The sequence below is a fragment of the Myodes glareolus genome, chromosome 17, assembly GCF_982192425.1.
Source record: "Myodes glareolus chromosome 17, mMyoGla1.1, whole genome shotgun sequence".
NCBI lineage: Eukaryota > Metazoa > Chordata > Mammalia > Rodentia > Cricetidae > Myodes > Myodes glareolus.
The window spans coordinates 57,247,083-57,274,356 of NC_142042.1; the positions used below are offsets into that span (position 1 = coordinate 57,247,083).

A 27,274-nucleotide genomic window follows, 5' to 3' on the forward strand; every position below is an offset into this window, starting at 1 on the left:
AACCAAGCAAAGCGGAGAGAAGGCATTGTGAGCAGATCGAGTAGCAGAAGCAAAACAAAAGCAAATGAAAGGAGCGGTTCTTGGCACGTCTTCAGAGCTACCAAAAGCCAAGCGTACCTTGAACCATGAGTAAGGACAGGCAATGGAAAAGGTGAAGTTGAGGAGAAGGCAGCGCCTCGTGATGGAGAGGTGGATTGTGCGATTTTCTTTGTAGTTAGTGATGTTTTCAAGAAAGAACAAAGCACGCTCCTGAGTCTTGTGGGCTCTGCTGGGCGGTTTGACTCCGCTACCGTAGCACGGAAGTAGCCGCGGTCTGAGGATAAGGCAATGACCATGCTCCAGGAAAACTACTTGCAGAAACAGGCAGTAAACTGGGTTGGCCTGGGGGCCAGTCTGCAAATACCCGTGACCTCCGTCATCCAGGAACAGGCCGGCCAGCTCATCTCCTTTTGCCCAAAGCTTCTGAAACGCTTAGCTCTAAATGTCTCAAACCTTGGAGGCTCTCCAGTCCCAAGTAACCAAGGACAGTTGATTACCTCACCTAGGAGCTTGGATAAAAAGTAAAGACTCTCAATATCGCCTGCTGAGTCAATGAACCCCAGTCTGGAGCTGGGAGAGATCTGGGGGATGGGGTGCCATCTATGGGTAAGAGAGTCATCACGGATGAGACTGGCTCTCCAGGCAGGAAATCATTCCTCCACGCCCCTACCTAGTGATCATGAGGGTGCAGTCAGTGTGGCCCTTTAAGAAAGTGGATTCAACTGGGTAATAACTCTTTATTGTTTTTATTGAGCCATAATTTTTCTCGTCTCCCCTTCCTTCCTCTCCCCTCCCCTTTTACTCTCTCCCATGGTCTCCATGTTCCCAATTTACTCAGGAGATCTTGTCTTTTTCTACTTCCCATGTAGATTAGATTCATGTTTGCCTCTCTTAGGGTCCTCTTTGTTGTCTAGGTTCTCTGGGATTGTGATTTGTAGGCTGGTTTTCTTTGCTTTATGTCTTAAAGCCACTATGAGTGAATACATATAATATTTGTCTTTCTGGGTCTGGGTTACCTCACTCAAAATGATATTTTCTAGATCCATTCATTTGCCTGCAAATTTCAAGATGCCATTAAATTTTTCTGTGTAGTACTCCGTTGTGTAAATGTACCACATCTTCTTTACCCATTCTTTCATCGAGGGGCCTTTAGGTTGTTCCCAGGTTCTGGCTATAACAAGCAATGCTGCTATGAACATAATTGAGCACATGTCCTTGTGGTATAATTGAGGATTCTTTGGGTATATACCCAATAGTGATATTGCTAGGTCTTGAGGAAGGTTGTTTCCTAATTTTCTGAGAAATCACCGTACTGATAGCCACAGTGACTGTATCAGTTTGCACTCCCACCAGCAATGCAGGAGTTTTCCCTTTGCCCCACATCCTCTCCAGCATAAGCTGTGGATAGTAACTCTTGGTATGAGGCTAGGCATTTATGCAAAAAGCTGTTTGCTAAGGAACCTATGCACCATGAACAGAGAAAGGTTCCTTGGGCCGATCACAGGAAGAGATGAACCAGATGGGGGTCCCCGCACCCCCACCTTTTTCACTGTCTAAAAGAGCCACGCCCAGGTCAGTGTGCCTCCCAGAAATGAAGAAGGGAATAAATCCTGCACTGGAGTCGCAGCTATGTGTTCCACTAACACACACATAGAGATAACAAAGAGCAAACAGAGATAAACTTTGCGTCCCAGATACCATGTTTTGGAAGCTGGTCATGGCCGGCCCTTATCAGCAATAACCCTACAAGGCCAGATCTGAAAATTTCCTTTCTCAAGCAACAGGTGTCTGAGTTCTGCTCACAAATGGCAGCTGTTTGGTTGAAGTAAACAGAGTTTACTCCCCTGCTGCCCTCAGTCAGTCCCTTTCCAAGTCAACTCTGCAGCCATGGGGGAATTTTCCACTTGATTACAAGTGGTGTTTGCTCTCGTCTGGACTGTTCCTTTCCAACACAGGTGAGTCTTATTCTGAGAACATCAATACATGGGAACTCACATTCACAGTACAGATAACTTCAACTGCATAAAGAGCCTGAATGTTTAAAAGCGGCGTTCACTTGCACGGTGCGGCTTTTTTTTTTTTTTTCATAATGAACACATAACCACCTCAAGCCATCAGAAATGAAGACAAAATACATTTTGAGGCAATCGAAAGAAGCCTTGCAGAGGTGAGTGGCTGGGCTTGGTGACATTACTCAGTGCCTGAGTCAAAGCAGTGCACACGGAGCCCTTGTTTGCGCTCGGCAGACGTGTAACTTTGGACATGCTTTCGTCCCATCTGTGAGCATTCCAATACGTTGTTAAGCACCAAACATCTTTCATTTTGAGTGCTTTGAACCAGGAGTAAAAATTAACAAACCTCTATAGGACTGTTGCAAAGATTACCTAAAGTAGCGCACAGAAAGCACATACAGTAAAGGATGCTGATTTCACCCATCTTAGCCACGTTGCTTTAGCTCTATAGGCCCACATGCGTCTCCGTAGTGGAACAAAGGAGTTGATCTCCAGAGTCAATCTCTATGTTAATCACAAAACTTCTTGCCCATGTGGAGGCATTAAAGAAGGGAGAGCAGGGCTTTGTGGACATCAGAACATCATAGCTCAGGAGCAGCCTCTGGGGACGCAGCAATGGGTTTGAAGGTGATTTACATTGGGGCAGGGCATCATCTTCTGAAACGTGGGGGAGAGAGGGGCAAATGCTCTGGATAAACGCTCCATTTCCAGACTAGAACAAGGACAGCGATACTTCCTTAGTTACTTGTAAAGGCTGTGTTTGACGCTCAGACACTGGTCACGCCTGAGAGTTGTGCTAAGGATGTGTCTGAGGGTTGTGTTAAGGGTGTGTCTGAGGGTTGTGTTAAGGCTGTGTCTGACGCTCAGACACTGGACACTCCCAAGGGTTGTGCTAACCTTGCTTTCTGCTACAAAGAGAGCAACTGCTAGGTGTTTGGCCTCTTTAACGTGCATTGTATTAAATGTGTTAGCAAAGCCCCGGCCTTCATTTTCAGCATCAAAGAAGAATGTGTGGGTGGTACCCAAATGGGAAGCACTTTGGGAAAAAGTAGCTGTGTTAGTTGCCAAGTTATGGACACAAAAGCCAGATGTGCCAGGAGTATCATATAGTACTCCAAAGAGTGGTGGTTTTCAAAATAAAGTCCCACACAGCATGGTGCGAATTAAGAAGGAAATCAGAGCGGTGCTGTTGGGGGTGTGGACGCTCCACACCTTTCTCAAACACCATCTTCCAAGTTCTGTGTTTCCTACAGGAAGACAGACTTTTTAAAAGGCTCCTTTCCTAAAGAAATCCACAAATCCTCAGACGATAGTGTATGAGAATGATCAGCAAGTATGCAATTTCAACACAGGTCCATTATTGCCGAGGTGGAAGCATGCACAGTGGCTGTTTAAAACTTGGGGAGACACCTGGTCAGAGAAGAAAAGGTCAGAAAAAGCTCCCTAGTGGAAGGAACTTGCTTTAGAAGCATGCGTGGAGTTATCAGGTATAAAAGGAGGCTGCATTCAGGAGCGCGCACGCGCGTGTGTCTATGTGTGTGTGTGTGTGTGTTGTACATGTTCATGTAGGTACACGTGTATGCAGATGTGTGCATTTGTCCTCATGTGCGTGAAGACTTTGGGTGCCTTGTAAGCATACCACTGGTTGAGCCATATTCCCAGACCTTAAATTAAAACTTTTCCTAAAACCGAATTTGAGTTAAAGAATCCAGGAAGAAACAGATAGAGAAACACAGAGAGAGGCCAGGTGATGCTGGGCCTTATCCAAAGAGAAGAGCCGTGGATAGATGGCTTGACAAGGAGCTTGGGTGTTATTCTTAGGCAACGGATACCACGGAAGATTTCAAATTGAGGCAATGAAGTGACGCAGGTTATAGTTCAGATCCATGGCACCGTGCATGATAGCAGTGACGAGTGACAGACATGGTCAAGGGTGAGAGACAACCCAGAGAGTGACAGGAGGAAGGAGTGGGTTAGGGTTCTTTGGGTGGACAGAACTGGTAGGATTTTCCTAAGGGTTGGGAACTGGAGAGGCCTGAAAGGGCCTGGCGCTGTTATGACAACATGAAGGACTGGACCGAGCAAGAGTAGGAGATTCAGGGGCAGGAGATGGGGAAACATAAAAAGATGGAGGCCTTCCATACGATCCAACCAAAAAGGGAGCTGAGAAGATGCTGCTGAAGAAAGAGGAATCACGCCAGGCGAGCAGTCATGACGGATCAAGACCGTTTTGAGCAAGAAGCCGGCACTGGTTCGTGGGGCTGTGTCCCTGCCGTCGGTGTTACCGAGTCGGGGACAGAGTTGAAGGACCATTTGAGCCCTGAATCACATCACAGTGAGCTGAGGGACAGAGAAGGAAGTGGAGGCAAGACACAGGCTGCTTTCTGGGGGTCTTGACTATGAAGGAGGGGGTAGGTTTAAGGAGCAGCTGTGTTGAGCAGGGAAGTTTTTAAGGGCACTGAGACATCAGAGCGCACGCGCACACACACACACACACACACACACACAGAGACACATATGTCGGGGAGCTGCATGAGCTGTCTGTGAGAGGTGCTAGCACCATGGTTCTCAACCTTCTTAATGCTACAACCCTTGAGTACATTTCTTCAAGTTGTGGTGACCCCCAACCATAAAATTATTTCACCGCTACTTCGTTACTATAATTTTACTATTAATGTAAATATCTGTGTTTTCCAGTTGTCTTTGGCAGTCAAAGGGGTCATGACCCACAGGTTGAGAAGCGCTGTGCTCGAGGACAACAGCCTCCCTCACTGGACACAACAATGTCTTCAGGGGCTTCTCAGTGTCGCCATGGCTTACTGCCCTTTCCTGCTCCATGTTAACCCAGGGAGGCAGCCAGACACATTGGAGCTACTTCCTGCTTTGAGTCATTCAGTTCTGAAGTAGGGACTCTTGACTACTTGGTCATTCTCACCTCCCTCTTATCCAGAGACCACAATGGCTTAACTCTAAAGTCCTCCAGGGCAGAGACAATCCTCAGACCTTCTTAGTCACCTTCCTGTGATCTCTTTGGTGGAAAAGCCAGAAAGACCACTTCTCATCACCTTCAAAAAGGCTATTTTTTTCAAGGCCCATTATTTTTTAATTTCTAATATTATTTTAGTTCCATTTCTCTCCAAGGTGTTAAGTGTCTACCGAGTACCCACAGAGTGCCGGGTAGAGGGGAACACCACTCCCACCCTTGGAAATGTAGTCTTTCCCAGGCAGTCAACTTTTGGGGGATCAGGGGTTAAAATGGAGATGACCGGACACAGTAACCAGGTTGCTATTTTTAGAACTATGTTTAGAGAGCCCCCTAGATTCTCAGTGCCTCCACCCACTCAGCTCAAGTAGCTCTAGTTTCATTTGTTCTATATATTTGTGGGGAGCTCCATCAAAGCAGTGTTTGCTGACCAAAGTAAACACACACACACACACACACACACACACACACACACACACACACCATAACAACAAGGAGACGGCTCAGTGAGAAAAGTGTGAGCCTGGGAACTGAGTTCAGAGTCCAGAACCCATGAAAAAGCCTGGCTCAAAGGCACATGTCTAACTGCAGCTCTCTCTCTCTCTCTCTCTCTCTCTCTCTCTCTCTCTCTCTCTCCTCTCCCTCTCTCTCTCCCCTGTATGGTAAAATTTGGGGCTCATTTGATAGCCAGCCTAGCCCAAATGGTGATCCTCAGGTTCACTGAGAGACCATGTCTAAAGAAGCAAGGTGGAATGTGAGAAAAGAAGAGAGCCAGCATTGACCTCTGACCTCTGGCTTCTAACACACACACACACACACACAAATATCCTCACAGCCTGGGTAAAGGGTAACGTTGTTTGTATCAAATATATTCATGAAAGAGTTCAACTAAAACATGACATGGTAGGCTCAGGGCAGTCCTGTGTTGAAACTTGGAAAGTTGAGGTGAAGAAAGCTTGCCTCTGCTTTCAGGGACCTCATGAGGAGACCGAGAGGGGGTGCTCACTGTCTGGGAGTTGTCATTGTCGGGGTCAGAACCCCAGTTGTGGAGAGTGGAGAGACAAGGTGACGGCTGAACAAGTCAGGAAAAGCTTCACTAGGGACCTTTCCGAGCAGAGCTGCAAGGGACTGCCAAACCCGGGAGTTCAATTACTGTGTGGGGACCAGCCAGAGTGGGGAAAGTGGACAGCTCTCCTCTAGGGCTGAACCTGTGTGTACCTGAAGCCAAAGTTCGTTGGAGTGTTTGTGCCCTTGGGGACGCCAGCCTGCTGTCTTTCTGCACACTGACACCCAGTGGCTGTTCACATTTCTCACATTTCCTTGGGTAGCCTAGAGAGCTCTCGTTGCACTGACATTTCCGGTTAAGGAAGCAGTGGACACTTTCTTTGGACGGGATCACCTCCGATAGCACACAGCACTTGAAACCGGGGCTGGAATGAACCTCTCTCCCGGAACTCCAATGCAGACTGGCTATGATGTAGTTCGTTCCCCATCACAGCCGAGCCCTAAACATTGACACAGACGTCCCAGGAAGCCTCGGCTTGGTGACTGCCTTTGGAGTATGATGAAAAACTTCATGCCACACTTGCGTGGGGTGGGGACATTTTAACATAAAAAAAAACATGGAAGTAAGTGGCTTAGCCAGAAAGAACGGGCTCTTTTCTTCTCACCCCGTTCCCACTGGTCCAGCCTTCAAACATCTGTCTCACTAATGAGTAAATGTGGCTAACAGAGGCTGAGAGAATGGATGAAAACTATTAGGTTTTGGTATTGGGAAGTCAGAATATTATGAGAGATGGGAGGGGCCTCTAAATTCATTTCTTTTCTACCTCTCGCTGCTAGCAGAGTAAAATAGCGAGAGCCCCAGGGGCAGGTCTAGAGGGCTCTCCCAGCACCTCTCAGCTGTTGGATCTCATAAGACAGCGCATCCAAATATGGTTTTCTGTTCAAGCTCAAAATTTACATGGGATGTGTTTCAGAAGCCCATCTGGTGTTACAAATCTACTGTGGCTTCAATGTCCTTGCTCTCAACCAACCTGGCTAATCTTCATATGCCGCTGTGTTATGAATGGTCATGCTATCTTCATATGCTATATATTTTGAAATTGCACTAATGACAAATTCAAGCTCTTGTTATATATCAGCAGTTAGTGAAGAATGGATCTTAAGGAGTAGTAAGGCTTGTGGAAGTGACACAGTCTAGAGGTAGCGGCAGCTAAGGAGCGAAGAAAGTGCTGGAAGAACAGCCTGAGAAGAGGAGGGCTACAAGGCAGATTCTAATATTTGGTCTCAGTGGCCCCATCAGCTGGGGACAGAAAAGAACTGCCATTTGTCCATCCCTGAGTAGCTCCTGGCATTTCAGAGATTCGTGTGTAGCATTGTGTCAGGTAGGCAGTACTAAGGCTTGTAGTGTTTCTGTGGTTTTCCCGAGGTCATACTTGTATTTTATGAACAGTGGTACCCCAGAGAATGATGAAAGTTAAGGTATTTCACTGGTACCTTAATCTGTTTGTGTCTCCAAGGCTGGGTTGTCCCTAGATACTCTTCTTTTGTTGTGTAGTGTAGTGTAGTGTAGTGTGTGCGTGTGTGTGTGCATGCAAGTGTGCATATGTATGTAGAAGCCAGAGGTCAATGTCAGGTGTCCCCTGTTATGGAGACAGGATCTTTTACTGAACCCCAAGTTCATTGCTTGGCAGGCTGGTTGACTAGGAAACTCTAGGGATCTGCCTGTCTTCATCTCCTCAGTTGCCAGGGTTACAGATGTGTGTCACCACACCTGGCTTCTTATGTGAGTTTTGTGAATCTGGTCCTGATGCTTACAGGGCAAGCATGTTATCAACTAAACCATCTTTCCATCCTCTCTTCTTCACTCCCCCCCCCCCCCGGCCCCGCTTTTTTTGTTATCCCCAGCATGCAGGCTGTTGACCTGAAAGGAAGAATGGTTTCGGGATGGACTTAAAGAACGCATATCTAGGTGGCAGTTCCTGAGGAGCCTGGTCATGGCAGACTGGAACTTCTCATCTTCCAAATGAAAAGTTATGGGTTGCTTCTGAACATCCCATCATTGAGCCTGGCATCATGACTGGTGACCCTAGGAGCCCCAGGGAGTGCCAGAATTTCTCCTTGTACCCATCAAGCTGAATTTACAGCAGGGAGAAGTGGGGAGACTGGGGGCTGCTTTTGATTAGCTTGCATCTTCTGCCAAAGTTATATGTCCTCTCTGTGGGCAATTAAGTGTTTCTCACGGACCTACCATCTGGGTTCAGAAAAAGTGGGGAGTGGCTCTTTCTCCACCCAACCTTACTCCAAATCCAGGGGCTAGGCAGCAAGACTCAGAATCTAACCCTTTCTCTAGCTCTCCTCTTTCTTCCCTTCTGAGGATTATAGCTGCATACATAATCCTCAGTCCTTCATTTCTCAGCAGATGAGATGGGCAGAGCCCACTCAGTAGTCCCAAATAGAGCCAGAAAGTCACCACAGTTTTTGTGTACGTTGGGCATGGACTAGTGACACCAGAGACAAAAACAACAGCTTCACTTTCAACTTCCCCAGCCACTTCCAGGAAAAACGTTTTCAGAGAAGAAAGTCCTGACTCACTGAAAGCTTGCAGAACAATTTATGTCTTGTTATTGTTTATTTCTTAGATGTGTCCTCCAAATCATGTGTTGAAGGCTTAGAACCAAAGGTAGGTAGCAAGACCTTTAGGAGATGAGGCCTGATTGGAAAAAGTTGCGTACCTGAGGACATACCCTTAAAGGGTAAATTGAGGCCCTGGAATGCTTGTTTGCTCTCTCTCTTTTCCTCTCTACCCCAGCCCCATCCCTTGTCACTGACAAACAAACCTTGTCCATCAAGTACTTCTGTCAAGATGTACTGCCTCCACACAGAAACAAAAGCAGCTGAGCTAGAAAATCATGGTTGAGACTATGAGCCAAAATACTTTTTCTTGTTACAAATCGACGTTTTCAGGCATTTTGTCACAATAATAAAATGCTAAATACCACTGCTATCACTGTTACTATATTTTTAAGTGTGCCGGCCTAAGGCTAGAAGGTACAAAAGCATCTCTCTGCAATGGTTTATGTTAATTGCCAATGTGACAGAAGTTAGAATCACCTTGGAAATGGACCTCTGGGCATATCATGACTATCTTGATTTTATTAAGTGAGGTGAGAGACCCCACCCACTGTGGGTGACACCATTCCTTAGGCAGTGACTCCTGGACTGTGTAAAGTAGAGAGTGTCCCATGAACACTAGCATTCATGCACTTAGTGATCTTTGACCAGTTACTTCAAGTTTCTTATGCCTTGACTTGTCCACAATGCTGGACAGTAATCTGGAACACGAATTAACATAAACTCTTTCTCCCTCTGTTGTTTTTGTCAGTGTATCTTAACCTAGCAATAGGAAAAGAAACCAAAAAAATATATTAAAAATTGGTTGAGAAACATCTGACTCATTTGGCCTCATCTTCCTTACTTGTAGCCCTGGATTCACTCATTTGTAAATATTAGTAATGAGCCTTTCTCTGTACACCAGTCGGTTCCCAAATAACACAGAGACTTATATTAATTATGAAAACTCAGCCATAACTTACTGGTTTATGTCAACTAGCTCTTATAACTTAAATTAACCTATTTACATTAATCTACACTCTGCCATGTGGCATTATGTCTTATATGTAATAAGAACAATTATCAGGTAAGAATTACATTCACAATATCTAGTCCATTTGTATTTGGCATATTCAGAGAAAATGCTCTATTATCTATCCTATCTTGATGAATCTAAAGTTTTATACTTAAGCCATTTTCTATCATAACTTGTCATTTTAAAAATATATTTTTAGACCTTAAAACATCTTTTTAGATAAACAACTTAAGCTTTCATGTTTTTCAACCTATAAACTTTACATATTTTTTCTGCATTTAGTAACAAGGAAAACTGTATACTATCTAGTCTTCAATCCCTTTCAGAGGCCCCAAAGTATATAATATTACTTGAATAAACAGGAAGTGCAGAACAAGCAATTTCCAAAAGTATAGAAATGGCAGAAACAGCTAGCTGCCTGGACAGTCACCTAAAGTTCCTCTGTAATATTGGGGCATCCACCTTCAGGCTACATGCCTAGAATATATAGAATCTGACAGAGAATATATAGAATCTGACAGAGTTTTCTGTGAAGCAGGAACTTTGAAGGACTGTCCTACTTTGTCTTGGCAAATTTGACAGTCACCTTCTTTTATGTCCTGCTTGTCAAAATTGGACAGCGTACTGTCAGCAGTTGAGGCAAAGGCAGTTTTTTCCCCAATGCAATAGCTTTGACACAGTGAAAGAAAACCCCATACAGAGATCCTTCAATGCCCATCATCCTTTTTTGAAATAAACTGGTGCTTCCAGGAACAGACATGTCTTACTGTCATAAAAAGCCTTATGTTATTAAAACATTTAAAATGTCGTATTTTGTGTATGAAGTGTTTGAACACCATCTATCTATCTAAAATATATTTCTGTATGATCTTGAAAACTTACTTAACATGAGTATAAGTTTGATTGTTTTAGATGACTAACTTCTAACCTGCATTTCTTAATTATCCTAATTGGTTCATAATAATAGCTTTTTAAAAATATTTATTTATTTATTATGTATACAATATTCTGTCTGCATGTATGCCTGCAGGCCAGAAGAGGGCACCAGACCCCATTACAGATGGTTGTGAGCCACCGTGTGGTTGCTGGGAGTTGAACTCAGAACCTTTGGAAGAGCAGGCAATGCTCTTAACCTCTGAGCCATCTCTCCAGCCCCCAAAATAATAGCTTTTAAGGACTAGAACTTTACATTACATTTTAAAATGAGCTGCATAGGTGTAATACCGTAAGCAAAAGTAGAAATATATATACATATGTACATATATATATACATATGTATACATATGTACATATATATATATATATATATACAGTGTAACAAAAATAGCCTTATATTTGTATCAATATACAAAAATCCATACCAATGTAAAATATTTGAGACAGTGGTTGTTCAAAAGTAGACTCAACAGTTCACCCTTTCATCTTATCATTTCTATACTGTTTAACAATATGTTCCCTTTTTCTCTTTAGAAAGAGATCCCTAAATATAATCTCCTTTGTTTAGTTTTTTTCTTGACCATGACCAATAACAACTTGTAACCAACCCCCCAAACAATAACAAACAGCCATACTATTGGAAACCTTAAAGGTCCAGGCTCTAAAACTTCCTCTCAGGGTTCAAAATAAAGATGCCGCAAGAAGCAAAAGGAACTACAATCTGGGTGTTAAGAAGTCTTCTCACAACACGTTCTTTCTATCCATGTCTCTTTATTGTTCTCTCTTCCTTGTACTCTATTCTAATTTTTCTGTCCTGTCTATAATTTCTTAATTCTGATTTTTTGTCTCAATCCTAATTTAAATTCCAATTCTCTGCTATATTCTTTTTCTTCTTTTTCTTTTTCATTTTCCTATCTCTGCTAATTTCTGAAATACTTTTGCTTCTGTTAATTTCCTTTGTTCTTACCGAGCTTTGCAGGCCCACAAAACCTTACAGGCAGCCAAGGGGTGGTGGCGCATGATTTTAATCTCAGCACCCGGCAGGCAGAGGCAGGCGGATCTCTGTGAGTTTGAGGCCAGCCTGGTCTACAAGAGCTAGTACCAGGACAGCTCCAAAGCTATAGAGAAACCCTGTCTCAAAAAACTAAAAAACCAACAAAACAAAACAATACAAAAATCCTTGCAGGCATAGATAACCAGGCAAAATATGTAAACAGATAAGGGAAGTTTATGGTCCTTGGTCCATTAGCATTTTTGTCAAGTGTTAGCAAGTTCTTAAGCTTGATTCCTATCAGAGGCATCAGTGGAGGTTCATCCTTTTCTGGACTATGGGTATATGATTAATTATTTTTCCTGAGAGTAAGGGACAAGTAGTAAATCTCCTGAACTAAACTAGCCAGTAAACTGAGGTGAAGGCGACATGAAGAGTTAGGAATCTTTTAATACAAGGTTAGTTTTAGGTCATCCCTTTTTTTACGTATAAGTGAGGTAAAGCCAAGGCATGCTTATTCTTTCTATGTATGTGAGCTGCTGTGAATGAACAGTTTTGGGCAAATAGTAATTCTATGTCCTGAGATACCTAGAAATGTCTTAAATGGAATGCTTTTGCCTGCACCCTAAAAGCTGACCAAATGCCTGTCCATAAAGATAACCACAGGAAGGCAGATCTCTATGTTTACATAAGAGAGATGAGCAAAGGCCTGATAGTGGGAAGCAGGATTCTAGACTGTGACTGTCTTCACACATAGCTCATAGTCCTGAACTGCTGGAGATGAATCCTAAATTCGTAACAGGAGGGGAGTCAGTTACAGTTAAAAATCTACAGCAAAAAATCAGTCACTTTATTCACAAGGCAATAATTCTAATATGCCATGCATCTTCACTTATACCTCCACCAAAACTCTTGACTCTGCTGAGTTGCCTCATGGCTTGTAGCACCATATCCCACTGAATGATCAAAAAACATCCACACCACCTCTTGGGAATGTGGACATCATATTCTCTAGGGTGCTTCCTGTTGTCTGGAGGTATTGGCATCTTTAGGGGACCCTGAGAAAATTGGGATAATGGTCAAATTGTGGGAAAGCTGGCTATAATAATTTTCATTTTTTCTCTGTGTGACGGGAAAGTGTAGAGCTTATCTGAAGTCATAACTGGAGTAGTGAGTGTGATTGGACCATCTTGGCTAGCAGCTTTGAGGTTGTCCTGGATGCAGAATTTTGAGAAAACTGCAACAAAGGCATTTTGAGAGACTGGATCACCTGGGATACTTGTTTTCATTGATGTCTGGCTCTTTTTTTCTGAAAACACACAAACTTTTAAAGGTAACATATATACCTACATTAACACAAGCACGAAATGTATAGTGTGCACAAACCAGCTAAAGATGATTTTCTGTTCTATGTCTGAGCAGGTAAAAGGCATCTGTCAACTTTATAAGTTCATTTGGACTACATAACCAAACCTCTATTTTGGCAATATGAAAGGATGGCATGTAATAATAAGTCACAAGGACACTGTAATCAAGAAGATTTATCATGTCTCATCCAGTCTCAGAGCTGTTCCCATGCAGAGAGATCAACATATGCATCACCTGTCTTGTGTGCTTTGTTTGTTTGCTTGATTTTTCAATTATGTCTGTTGCCAAGATTTTCAGGAGATCTTTCCTGATCAAATCTGATCTTTATCATTCTGAAGAGAACTAGAATTTTTTGTTTCCTGTGGAAACAAAGACATAACCTCTCTCCTAACACAACATATTTTCTGATTTCCGTTTTGATGTTAAGGCATTCTTCAAATATATAGGTTGGTTTAATTTAGCAGTTTCCATAAAACAATGTCTCTCAGTTGCTATTGCTTTATATATAATAGAATTTAAAAAATTCCAAGTCAACAAAACCATACAGGATCCAGACATCCAGTGTGTTTCTCATCTTTATGTGACTTATTCATTTTTTCATTACTTACTCTCTTTAAAGACTTTATTATTTTAAACTATTTTTTTCTATGACTGTCTATACCGATTTTCTTCTCTTTCTTCAGCACCTAAGCACATTTTTCAGCATACTGTATTCGTTCAAAGCTTTTCTGTCTGGACCTGACTTCCTGTGTGTCTGGAGCCCTCTCCAAACTGCTAGGCTACCACTGTGCAGCTGCACTTAGTACATGGCATGTTGGTGGTTGGCTCCTCCCTGCTTGATTCTGTGAAAGCAGAGCCTCATGCTGGTGGAGCCACATTTACCTGATCCAGCTCTAGGAATGTTGAGTCTGCCTATGACGGGGGTTTGTACCCAGTGCTGGCTGTTCAAGTCTTCAGCAACAAAGCAGGGCCTCTTATTTATTTATTTATTTATTTATTTATTTATTTATTTATTTATCTATTTATTTATAAAAATTTCCACTTCCTCCCCTTCTCCCAATACCCTCCCATTCCCCCCACTCCCTCTCCTCCTCCCTCCCACTCCCTCTCCAGTCCTAAGAGCAGTCAGGGTTTCCTGCCCTGTGGAAAGTTCAAGTTCCTCCCCCCTCCCTCCAGGTCTAGGAAGGTGAGCATCCAAACAGACTGGATCCCAGAAAGCCAGTACATGCAGATGAAACAAGACCCAGTGCCATTGTCAATGGCTTCTCAGTCAGCCCCCATGTCAGCCACAATCAGAGAATCCGGTTTGATCACATGCTTGTTCAGTCCCAGTCCAGCTGGCCTTGGTGAGCTCTCATTAGATCAGTCCCCTTGTATCAGTGGGTAAATGCACCCCTCGCGGTCCTGACTTCCTTTTTCATTTTCTCCCTCCTTCTGCTCCTCATTTGGACCTTGGGGGCTCAGTCCAGTGCTCCAATGTGGGTCTCTGTCTCTATTTCCATCCATCGTCAGATGAAGTTTCCTTCTAATCCTGCCTTCCTTGCTCACGTTCTCCCTCCATCTGCTTCTCATTTGGACCTAGAGAGTTAAGTCCAGTGTTCCAATGTTTGTCTCTGTCTCTATCTCCATCCATTGCCAGATTAAGGTTCTAAGGTGATATGCAAAATATTCATCAGTATGGTTATGGGCCAAGGCCAGTTCAGGCACCCTCTCCTCTGCTGCCCAGGGAAAATCTGGGAACCTCTCCTTGGGCCTGGGAACCCCTCCAGAATCAAGTCTTTTTCAAACCCTAAAATGGCTCCCTTAGTTGAGATATATACCTCCCTGCTCCCATATCCATCCTTCCTCCCTCCCCCCATCCCATTCCCCCAAGCCATCCCCAATCCTCCCCCTCTTCCTTCTCTCTAACCATCTCCCCTTACTTCCACCCTCCCACCCCCCCCATGCACCCAAGTTTACTTGACAATCTTATCTACTTCCAATATCCAGGAGGATAACTATATGATTTTCTTCAGGTTCATCTTCTCATTTAGCTTCTCTAGGATGACACATTATAGGCTCAAAGACCTTTAATTAAGGCTAGAATCCACTTATGAGTGATTACATACCGTGTTCCTCTTTGCGGGTCTGGCTTACCTCGCTCAGTAAAGCGTTTTCTATTTCCATCCATTTGCATTCAAAATTCAAGATGTCATTGTTTTTTACCACTGAGTAAAACTCTAATGTGTATATGTTCCACACCTTCTTTAATCATTCTTCTATTGAGGGGCACCTAGGTTGTTTCCAGGTTCTGGCTATTACAAATAGTGCAGCTATGAACATAGTCGAACAAATGCTTTTGTAGTATGATAGGGCATCTCTTGGGTATATTCCCAAGAGTGGAATTTCTGGGTCCTGAGGGAGGTTGACTCCCAGTTTCCTGAGAAACCGCCACACTGATTTCCACAGTGGTTACACAAGTTTGCATTCCCACCAACAGTGGATGAGTGTTCCCCTCACTCCATATCCTCTCCAGCATAGGCTATCATTGGTGTTTTTGAGTTTAGCTATTCTGACAGGTGTAAGATGGTATCTCACAGTTGTTTTGATTTGCGTTTCCCTGATCGCTAAGGAGGTTGAGCATGACCGTGTCTTTTGGCCATTCGAAGTTCATCTGTTGTGAATTCTCTGTTCAGTTCAGTACCCCATATTTTAATTGGGTTAATTAGAGTTTTAGTGTCTAGTTTCTTGAGTTCTTTGTATATTTTGGAGATCAGACCTTTGTCTGATGAGGGGTTGGTGAAGATCTTTTCCCAGTCAGAAGGTAGCCTTTTTGTCTTATTGACAGTGTCCTTTGCTTTACAGAAGCTTCTCAGTTTCAGGAGGTCCCATTTATTCATTGATTCTCTTATTGTCTGTGCTACTGGGGTTCTACTTAGGAAGTGGTCTCCTGTGCCTATGTCTTGTAGACTACTTCCCACTTTCTCTGCTATCAGGTTCAAAGTGGTCAGATTAATGTTGATATCTTTAATCCGTTTGGACTTGAGTTTTGTGCATGGTGATAGATATGGATTTACTTTCATTCTTATGCAGGTTGATATCCAGTTATGCCAGCACCATTTGTTAAAGATGCTTTCCTTCTTCCATTGTATACCTTTAGCTCCCTTGTCAAAAATCAGGTGTTCATAGGTTTGTGGGTTAATATCTGGGTCTTCTATTCGATTCCATAGGTCGACTTCTCTGTTCCTATGCCAATACCAAGCTGTTTTCAATACTGTAGCTCTGTAATAGAGTTTGAAGTCAGGGATGATAATGCCTCCAGAAGTTCCTTTATTGTATAAGATTGTTTTGGCTATCCTGGGTTTTTTTGTTTTGCCATATAAACTTGATTATTGTTCTCTCAATGTCTATGAAGAAGTTTGATGGGATTTTGATGGGGATTGTATTGAATCTATAGATTGCTTTTGGTAGAATTGCCATTTTTACTATGTTGATCCTCCCAATCCAAGAGCAAGAGAGATCTTTCCATTTTCTGGTATCCTCCTCAATTTCTTTCTTCAAAGACTTAAAGTTCTTGTCAAATAGGTCTTTCACTTCCTTGGTTAGAGTTACCCCCAAGATATTTTATGCTATTTGTGGCTATCGTGAAAGGTGATGTTTCTCTGATTTCCCTCTCTGCTTCTTTATCCTTTGTGCATAGGAGGGCCACTGATTTTTTGGAGTTGATCTTGTATCCTGCCACTTTACTAAAGGTGTTTATCAGCTGTAGGAGTTCTTTGGTAGAGATTTTGGGGTCACTTATGTACACTATCATATCATCTGCAAATAATGAAAGTTTAACTTCATTCTTTCCTATTCGAATCCCCTTCATCCCTTATGTTGTCTTATTGCTATTGCTAGAACTTCAAGCACTATATTGAAGAGGTATGGAGAGAGTGGACAGCCTTGTCGTGTTCCTGATTTTAGTGGAATGGCTTTGAGTTTCTCTCCATTCAATTTGATGTTAGCTGTCGGCTTGCTATATATTGCTTTTATTATATTTAGGTATGGTCCTTGTATCTCCAATCGCTCCAACACCTTTATCATAAAGGGGTGGTGGATTTTGTCAAATGCTTTTTCAGCATCCAATGAAATGATCATATGGTTTTTTTCTTTCAGTTTATTTATGTGATGGATTACATTGATAGATTTGCGTATGTTGAACCAGCCCCAAAGCAGGGCCTCTTAAAAGAGCTGCACCTCTGTACATATGTCATGGAGGAGTGCCGCTTACTGGCTTGCTCTCAGGGCTTGCTCAGTCTGTTTTGTTACAGCACCCAGGACCGCCAGCCCAGGGATAACACCCTCCCCCATCAATCACTGATTAAGAAAGTGCTCTACAGGTTTGCCTACAGCCCATCTTATGGAGGCATTTTTCAATTACAGTTCTCATCTCTCCAATGTCTCAAACCTATGTCAAGCTGATATTAAATTAGCCAGTAAGTAATGTGTATTTAGAACTTATCCAACTTTTCTAATTTCCCCAATTTATTGTAAAATAGATTTTTAAAAATATGCCTTAATGATTCCCTGATTTCATTGGGGTTTGTGATAATGTCTTTTCTTTTTTAATTTTATTAATTTAAGTCACATCTTTCTTTTAGCTAGGACTTGTCAATCTTGTTTTTCTATTCAAAGAATCAAATGAATCCTTCATTGATTCATCGTATTTCTGTTGTAATTTTATTTGCTTCTGTCCTGGCTTTGTTTTTCCATCTCTTAATAATTTGGGGTTTGTCTTATTCTTGTTTTCTAAGAGCTTATACTACTTGGTTGATTTTTTTTTTTTTTTTGGAGGAAGGTGGGTCTGGATGACCAAAAGGCATAAGACTAAGTAACATTATACATGTGTTGGGTGTGATGGCTCATATCTATAAATCCAGTACTTGGGTAGTGGGTAAGAGGCAAGGAGGTCAGGCATTTAAGGCTATCCTCTACTACAGATTAAGTTCAATGCCAACCTGGGCTACATGAGACTCAGTATCTGAAATATAATAAATAAATCTATTGACCAAATGAACTTAACATACATCAAGAGAACCCCAAACACTGCAGAGCACACATCCTCAGCAATTAAGAGAACTTTCTCTAAAATAGAGACCATGAGCGCTTAGAAATTGGGTGTGCTAGAGTTTGGGTTGCATACATATTTCAAATTGTAATAGCCTCTTGTTTGCTAAATCTACATAGAGTGTCTTTTAATTTATGACTAATTATGATTCAACATCTATTTTGTGAGGATTTCTGCTCCTGCTTGCCTTTCTAAACCTCCACCAAACTGACAATCAAGATCCATCACTGTTTAGATAGAACATCTTTTTACATCCTTTCTTTTTTGGACTGTATTTATCTTTACCAGTGAAGTGTGTTTCTTGTGAGCAGTCAACAGATGTGTCCTGTTTTTTTTTTCTCCTTTTTTTCTATTTTTTTTTAATTGATTTTATTGAGCCGTCTGTGTCTCTGGTGATCAGTCTTCCAGGTGCCAGTGACTCCAAGGCTCAGATGGTTGTTCCTCATTATGCAGTTAGGCCAAGGTTCCAATCACCCTGGAGGAGGTTACTTGGTGTTCCTGGAGGTCGTGGACTCAGGCCTCCTGCCTCAGAGGTCACTGATTCATGCCAGGTTCCCCAGAGGTTTCTGACTTGGGCCTGCTCCTTTGGCAGCCACTCCCTTGTGCTCCTGTGAAGGTTGCTGACTCAGGACTGCTTCAGCAGCGATTGCAGTTTGAGGCCTACTCTGGTGGCGGTTGTCCCTGTCCTAGACCTGTTCTTACAGAGGTCTCTGACCTGGGCCCAGTTCCGCAGAGTTTTCAGGCTCTGGCCAGCTCCTTTGGAGGTCCTTACTCACGTCTGGACCTGCAGATATCTCTGTCTTAGGCCTCTTCCTCAGCAGTTGCTCCCTTGTACCTGCTCCTGTGGGGATTTCTGCCTCGGCTCCGATGGAGGTCACCGGCTCAGGCCTGCTCCCTCAGTGGTAACTCCTGACACTGCTCCTGTGGGGGTAACTGCTTCCGGCCTGTGCTAGCAGAGATTGCTGATTCGGGCCTTCTCTGGCAGAGGTCACTGACTGGAGCCTTCTCTGGTGGAGGTTGTTGGCTCAGGTGTGCTACCTCAGAGGTTGCTGATTCATGACTGGTCCCACAGAGGTCCCTGGCTGGGGCCTGCTTCCTCAACAGTGTCTCCCTTGTACCTGCCGTGTCCTATTTTTCAAACTAATCTGCTAGTCTACGTGTTTTTGGCTGGAGAATTGAGAATATTAATATCCAGAAGTACTATTAAAAGTGTGTATTAATTCCTATTATTTTTCTGTTTCACAAATGTTGGCACATTCATTTCTAATTCTCATTGCCGATATTACTCTAATGTGGTTCATTTTTACCTGTGAATTCAAGGATGTATTTATCTCTCTTCTCAGTGTATAGGATTCCATAGTGCTAGTTTAGTGAGCCTGGATTCCTTTGGTTTGTATTAGCCATACAAAGTTTTTCTCCTTCGAATGTGAAGGATGGCTTTGCTGTAGGCAGTAATCTGGCATGGTAGTTAGCATCTTTCAGAACCCGAATAAATTATTCTATACCGTCTTGGATTTAGGAGTTTGTGCTGAGAAATCTGTTGCTATCCTACCGGCTTTGCCTTTATATGGCAGCTTTCAACATTTTCTCTTTATCTTGCATGCTCAGAGTTTAACTATAATATAATGTGATGAAGGAGAAGTCTTTTTAGTCTTGTTTGTTTGACATTCTAAGTACCTAAAAAAAAAAAAAACGTATTTCATCTCTATTCATGTGTGTGCCTGTGGAGGCCAGAAGAGGGCATTGGATCCCTGGAGCTGGAGTTACAGGTGGTTGGAAGCCATCCAAGTGGACACTGCAGACAGAACTCCAGTCTTCTGCAGGATTAGAGAGAATCTTAACTGCCAAGCTGTCTCTCCAACTTCCCAATTTACTTTTAAAGTAATTATTTCCTGGTAAGGATTTATATTACTATTTTGTTAATTATTTTCTGATCGTTTTGTCTCTTCTTTCTCCATTGCTGTCTTCCTTGAGGATCTGATTTGAGGATGAGATGTTCCTGTGCTTTTCATCCAATTTTTTTATTGACTTTTTGTGTATGTACAATAGATTGTGTGTGTGTGTGTGTGTGTGTGTGTGTGCACGCATGTGTCTTATGAGGCTTACACAAAACACCCAAAACTGTTCACTTAAATTCAGCAATATAGAAACAACACTTTTACTACCTCAACTTTATATTATATATATTAATATATATATTATATAATTAATACATATATATATTATATAATATATATTATAGAATTTATAGCTTTCTGTATTCGGTACCCATTAACAAATAATTACAGACACAATTAGTGTTAGTGTCTTCCATTTAACTTTTATACTAAGGTTAATTGTAATTATTCATTATCTTGATATTACAAGAACATTCTGAATTTGGTCATGTGTTTACTCTTACTAGCATATCATACATTTTCATGTTGATTAGTGACTTTTAAAAATTTCCCACCTCCCTCCTCTCTCCCCTAGAATTGTTTCTCCTCTGTTTCCCTTCAGCAAAGTGCAAGCCTCCCAGGGATATCAACCAAGCACGGCATAACTAGTTACCATAAGACTAGGCACAAATCCTCTTATTAAGGTTGGATTAGGCAACCCACTAGGAGAAAAAGGGTCCTAAGAGCAGGAAAAAGAGTTAGAGACACCCTTTCCCACTGTTAGGAGTCACACAAGAATATCTAGCCACACAACCACAACATGTACACAGAGGACCTGATTCAGACTCATACAGAGTCCATGATTGCTACTTCAGTCTCTGTGAGTCCCTGTGAGCCCCACTTAGTTGATTCTGTGGGCCGTGTTATCCTGGTGTCCTTGACCCTCTGGCTCCTACAGTCATCCTCTCCATCTTCTGTGGGATTCTGTCCCCAAACTCCACCTGATGTTTGACTGTGGGTCTTTGCGTCCTCTCTGATTAGTCAGTGCCCACCCCCCTTTTACAGTTATTTCAGAACTTTTCTGTGGAACATTTTGTAGCTAGGAGCTGGGCCTGTAGCTCAGCTGACTGAGTGCCTGTTGCACTCCCATGATTCCCTGGGTTGAATCCCCAACATCACATAAACAAGACATAGTAGTGCATGTCTATAATCTCAGACTTTGGGAGGCTGAGGCAGGAGAGCAGAAGTTCAAGCCCTCTTCAGTTACTTATTGAGTTGGAAGTCAGCATGGGGTCCATGGAATCCTGTCTCAAGACAAAGGAGAAAGAGGAGATGGAGAGGAAGATGTTTATAGAAGACAACGGTAATCACCATGAACACTCAGCATAGTCTTTCTGGTATATTTGATCTGTTACTATGACAAACTATTTTGGGGTGTATTTGAACTCAGTTCTGATCCAAGGGCACATAGTGATGACGGGATGGCAGAGTTCTGTAGTGTTTTGTGTTTATTTGTCCTCTGGCCTTTCTCTCTTATAAAGACATTAGTATACACTCTTTAGAATATCATACTGATGACATCATCTAATCATCACCCCCTAAAGACCCAAATACTGATCTATGAAGTTCTTTCTTCATAGCATCTGTCAATAGAGATTGCATTTCAAAACATGAATCCTTGGAAGGGGATGCTCAAGCTATAGCCCGACCCAGAGCGTTCTGCCCAGGTCCTTCATTGTTTATATCCATCTCACAATGGAACACATAATCATTCTGTCTCCAACAATTAATTCCACCAGCAAAATTCCAAAGTCCCAAGTTTTATGAGATTTAAGACAAACTGCCTGCAATTATGAATCTACATCAAAACAAATGGTATACTTCCCATAGAAATGGTGGAGCTGGGAACGGTAGGCAAATATAAAGGACTAACCAGCCCAGATGATAGCCAAACTCAAAAAGAGCAATGAATTCACCCCTCCAAATCTAGCATCTTCTATACATTATCCTGTGAGAGTGCCTATGAATTTGTTCAGTGGGCTGGTTTTGTTTGCTGCCTCTCACTTTCCCTGGCAAGCCCTGCATGTTTTTCTAAGGACATTGCTGAGGTCCTTGCTGCAAATCCACTTTCACAGCTTCAGTAGGCTTCTCTCTACTGAGGGCTTTCTGCTGGAGCTCTGACTCTGTCTATGGCTTTACCAGTGGGAGAGCTGTTCCAGATGAACAAAGAGAAGTGAAGAGTGTGGTGGGCCTGACCAGAGAGGACACAGAGAGTACCCTGGGGCCCTCTACTGCAATGGTTCTATCCTGGAAGGTTTGTGCACCTGCGATTCCGGAGACTCACTGAGTGAATGTGATGCTTACTCACTCCTGGTTGGCAAGCCTGTCTGTTCATCTACTCTTACTTTTTGGCCTTGCATGCTTTTTCTTCCTGCCTTCCCTGGTCAGGTTGCCACTCTGCTTCCTTTTGCCTTTGAGTCTCATTGTAAATATTTTTAAAGTAGCCAGTATCTCTGTGCTTCACTCTGAACGTGTTGTTTGTAAATCTCCAACATACCATCATTCATAACTTCAGCCTGCTATAAAGTCTTGGACATGGATGAAACTCAGCCAAGTTCTTAGATGGTGAGCCAAGACCTTTATTCAGTTTCCAATATAATCCTCATTTAGTTCTGAGATCACTTCCCCAATTTCCTTATATTTGAGCCCCAAGAACTGTCAGGAACACCCACTTACAACATGGCAGGTTTTTGAGCCTTTATCTTCAAACGCTCATCTGTTCATAACTCAATTCCAAAGACACTCTCACACTTCAGATGTTTATTATTAGCGATGTCCCATTTCCATGTCAGTGTAGGTTTTTTGTTTTGTTGTGGCCAGTTAGATGGTATCACAGACTGTGTGTGTTATAAAGAAAGAGGTTACTTTTGCTCACAACTCTGTCCCAACATTACAGAGCACTGTCTGATGATAGACTTCTTACTGGAAGAGTCCCAAAGTGATGGTTGGCAACACATAACAAGGGACAAGGTGTCTGTGTGTCTTCTCAGATCTGTGTAGATAGTCACAGTCATTGGGGCTTCACTATGACGAACTTTTCTGGGCCTTCCAGCACTCTCTTTGTGATGCCATAGTTGGATTAAGTTTTCACAGCTCATAATGGAGATTAATCTTCAACATTATCTTTTAGGGTACTTCCTCAATGCCTATCTAAACCAGTATCTGGGAAAGTCTTTCTCCAGCTTTTAGACGCCATAAACAGTGCGGTTGTTTCTTTGACTGTGACGTCACACTCTACCCTGACCTGCAGGGTTTGCTGGGAATTTGCTGATAGTTCCTTCTTTGTGAGTCATTTCTTTTTCTTATTGTGTTCAAAATTCTCTTTGACTTTGGTGTTTGACCATTTAATTATATGTCTCAGAGATGATATTTTGGTGATGAACCTATTTAGAATTCCTTTGGGATCACAGACCTGAATATTAATTACCTTTCCTACATATCAGAAAATTTTAGTCTTTAAGCTTTCTGTCACATGGCCATTCTAAACTCCTGAGACTTGTGCAGTGTATTTAGTGGTTCACTTGATAGAGTCGTAAACATCATATAGACTCATTCTTCTCATCCCTCTAGTTGAGAAACCTCAAGTGATTTGTCTTTGACCGATTGCTTTGCTTTTCTGTCTGATAGACACTGTTTAGAAGGTCTCTGTTGAATTTTTTATTTCAGTCAATGTATTTTTAGCTCCAGGGTCTCTTTGGATTCTTCTTATGGTTTATTTCTTCTTTGGTAAAGTTTTACTCTTGTCCATTTATTGTTTGCTTTGTTTCATTATCTGTCTATGATTTCTTGTAGCTCATTGAGTTATTGTTATTAAGGCAATTGTTTTGAATTCTTTGTAAAGAAATTTATAGATTTCTATTCCCTTGAGGTTTTTTTATTTTTTTTTTATTTTTTTTTATTTATTTTTTTTTAGTAAATTTTATTAAATTATAAAAGTTTCCATTTCCGCCCCCCCTCCCAACACCCTCCCACTCCCCCCACTCCCCCCCTCCTTCCCCTCCGTCCCCCAGGGCAGTCAGGGTTTCCTGCCCTGTGGGAAGCTCCAGCTCCCTCCCCCTCCCTCCAAGTCCAGGAAGGCGAGCGTCCAAACAGACTGGATCCCCAAAATCCAGCATATGCAGAGGAAACAGGTCCCAGTGTCATAGTCAATGGCTTTTCAGAAAGACCCCGGGCCATCCACAGTCAGAGAATCCGGCCAAATTCCGAGAATCTGGCTAGATCACGTCCTCGTTCAGTCCCAGTCCGACTGGCCCTGGTAAATTCTCATCAGATCCGTTCCCTTGTATCAGTGGATGATAGCATCCCTCGCAGTACTGATTTCGTCTTTCATGTTCCTCCTCCTTCCGCTCCCCCTCCGGACCTCGGGGGGCTCAATCCGTTGCTCCAATGTGGGCCTCCGACTGCATAGCCGTCCTTCGCCAGACAAAGGATCTATGGTGATAAGCAAAATATACATCAGTATGGTCATGGGCCACGGCCGATTCAGGCACCCTCTCCTCTGTCCAGAGAGCAATCTGGGGGATTTCTCCTTGGACCTGGGATCCCATATATAATCAAGTCTCCTGTAAACCCTAAAATGGCTCCCTTAGTTGAAATATATTGTTCCCTGATCCCATATTCATCCTACCTCCCTCCCCCCCATCCCCGGTCACCAAGCTTTCCCCGTTCCTCCCCTACTCCCTTCTCTCTAGCCCTCTCCCCCTCCATCGACCCTCCCACCCCCCCATGCACCCGAGGTTACCTGGGACTCTTGTCTATTTCCTACCTCCTGGTGGATAGCTAAATAATCTTCATCAGGTTCATCTTCTTATTTAGCTTCTCTAGGATCACGAATAATAGGCTCAAAGACCTTTAATTATGGTTAGAATCCACTTATGAGTGAATACATACCGTGTTCCTCTTTTTGGGTCTGGCTTACCTCACTCAGTAAAGCGTTTTCTATGTCCATCCATTTGCATGCAAAATTCAAGATGTCATTGTTTTTAACCGCCGAGTAAAACTCTAATGTATATATGTTCCACACCTTTTTTAACCATTCTTCTATTGAGGGGCACCTAGGTTGTTTCCATGTTCTGGCTATTACAAATAGTGCAGCTATGAACATAGTTGAACAAATGCTTTTGTAGTATGTTAGGGAATCTTTAGGGTATATTCCCAAGAGTGGTATTGCTGGGTCCTGAGGGAGGTTGACTCCCAGTTTCCTGAGAAACCGCCACACTGATTTCCACAGTGGCTGCACGAGTTTGCATTCCCACCAACAATGGATGAGTGTTCCCCTCACCCCACATCCTCTCCAGCATAGGCTATCGTTGGTGTTTTTGACTTTAGCTATTCTGACAGGTGTAAGATGGTATCTCAAAGTTGTTTTGATTTGCATTTCCCTGATCGCTAAGGAGGTTGAGCATGACCTTAAGTGTCTTCTGGCCATTCGAAGTTCATCTGTTGTGAATTCTCTGTTAAGTTCAGTACCCCATTTTTTAATTGGGTTAATTAGAGTTTTAGTGCCTAGTTTCTTGAGTTCTTTGTATATTTTGGAGATCAGACCTTTGTCTGATGAGGGGTTGGTGAAGATCTTCTCCCAGTCAGAAGGCAGCCTTTTTGTCCTACTGACAGTGTCCTTTGCTTTACAGAAGCTTCCCAGTTTCAGTAGATCCCATTTATTCATTGTTTCTCTTATTGTCTGTGCTGCTGGGGTCCTACTTAGGAAGAGGCCTCCTGTGCCTAAATCTTGTAGACTACTTCCCACTTTCTCTTCTATCAGGTTCAAAGTGGACGGATTAATGTTGATGTCTTTAATCCATTTGGACTTGATTTTTGTGCATGGTGATAGATATGGATCTACTTTCATTTTTTTACAGGTTGACATCCAATTATGCCAGCACCATTTGTTGAAGATGCTTTCCTTCTTCCATTGTATACCTTTAGCTCCCTTGTCGAAAATTAGGTGTTCATAAGTTTGTGGGTTAATATCTGGGTCTTCTATTCGATTCCATATGTCGACTTCTCTGTTCTTATGCCAATACCAAGCTGTTTTCAATACTGTAGCTCTATAATAGAGTTTGAAGTCAGGGATGGTAATGCCTCCAGAAGTTCTTTTATTGTATAAGATTGTTTTGGCTATCCTGGGTTTTTTGTTTTGCCATATAAACTTGATTATTGTTCTCTCAAGGTCTGTGAAGAAGTTTGATGGGATTTTGATGGGGATTGCATTGAATCTATAGATTGCTTTTGGTAGAATTGCCATTTTTACTATGTTGATTCTCCCAATCCAAGAGCAGGGGAGGTCTTTCCATTTTCTGGTATCCTCCTCAATTTCTTTCTTCAACGACTTAAAGTTTTTGTCAAATAGGTCTTTCACTTCCTTGGTTAGAGTAACCCCAAGATATTTTATGCTATTTGTGGCTATCATGAAAGGTGATGCTTCTCTGATTTCCCTCTCTGCTTCTTTATCCTTTGTGTATAGGAAGGCCACTGATTTTTTGGAGTTGATCTTGTATCCTGCCACGTTACTAAAGGTGTTTATCAGCTGTAGGAGTTCTTTGGTAGAGTTTTTGGGGTCGCTTATGTACACTATCATATTGTCAGCAAATAACGAAAGTTTAACTTCATCCTTTCCAATTCGAATCCCCGTGATCTCCTTATGTTGTCTTATTGCTATTGCTAGAACTTCAAGCACTATATTGAAGAGGTATGGAGAGAGTGGACAGCCTTGTCGCGTTCCTGATTTTAGTGGAAAGGCTTTGAGTTTCTCTCCATTCAGTTTGATGTTAGCTGTCGGCTTGGTGTATATTGCTTTTATTATATTTAGGTATGATCCTTGTATCCCCAGTCTCTCCAACACCTTTATCATAAATGGGTGTTGAATTTTGTCAAATGCTTTTTCAGCATCTAGTGAGATGATCATATGGTTTTTTTCTTTCAGTTTATTTATATGATGGATTACATTGATAGATTTGCGTATGTTGAACCAGCCCTGCATCTCTGGAATGAAGCCGACTTGATCATAATGGATAATTTTTCTAATGTGCTCTTGGATTCGGTTTGCCAGTATTTTATTGAGAATTTTCGCGTCGATGTTCATGAGTGAGATTGGCCTGTAATTCTCTTTCTTGGTTGTGTCTTTGTGTGGTTTTGGTATTAGGGTAACTGTAGCTTCATAAAAGGAGTTAGGCAGTGACTCTTCTGTTTCTATATTGTGGAATACGTTAAGGAGTATAGGTATTAGCTCTTCCTGGAAGTTCTGGTAGAATTCTGCATTGAAACCATCT

At 42.4% G+C, this 27,274-nt stretch overlaps 1 long non-coding RNA gene across 1 annotated transcript in view; it reads left to right on the forward strand.

Annotated features, from left to right (window-relative positions):
• Positions 1-2,074: 2,074 nt before the first annotated feature.
• LOC146891280 (uncharacterized) overlaps positions 2,075-27,274 on the forward strand; it is a 59,476-nt gene continuing 34,276 nt past the window's right edge. Inside the window, exon 1 of the long non-coding RNA XR_014997823.2 lies at positions 2,075-2,206. This is a non-coding gene — a long non-coding RNA (uncharacterized LOC146891280). The remainder of the gene's footprint in view (positions 2,207-27,274) is intronic.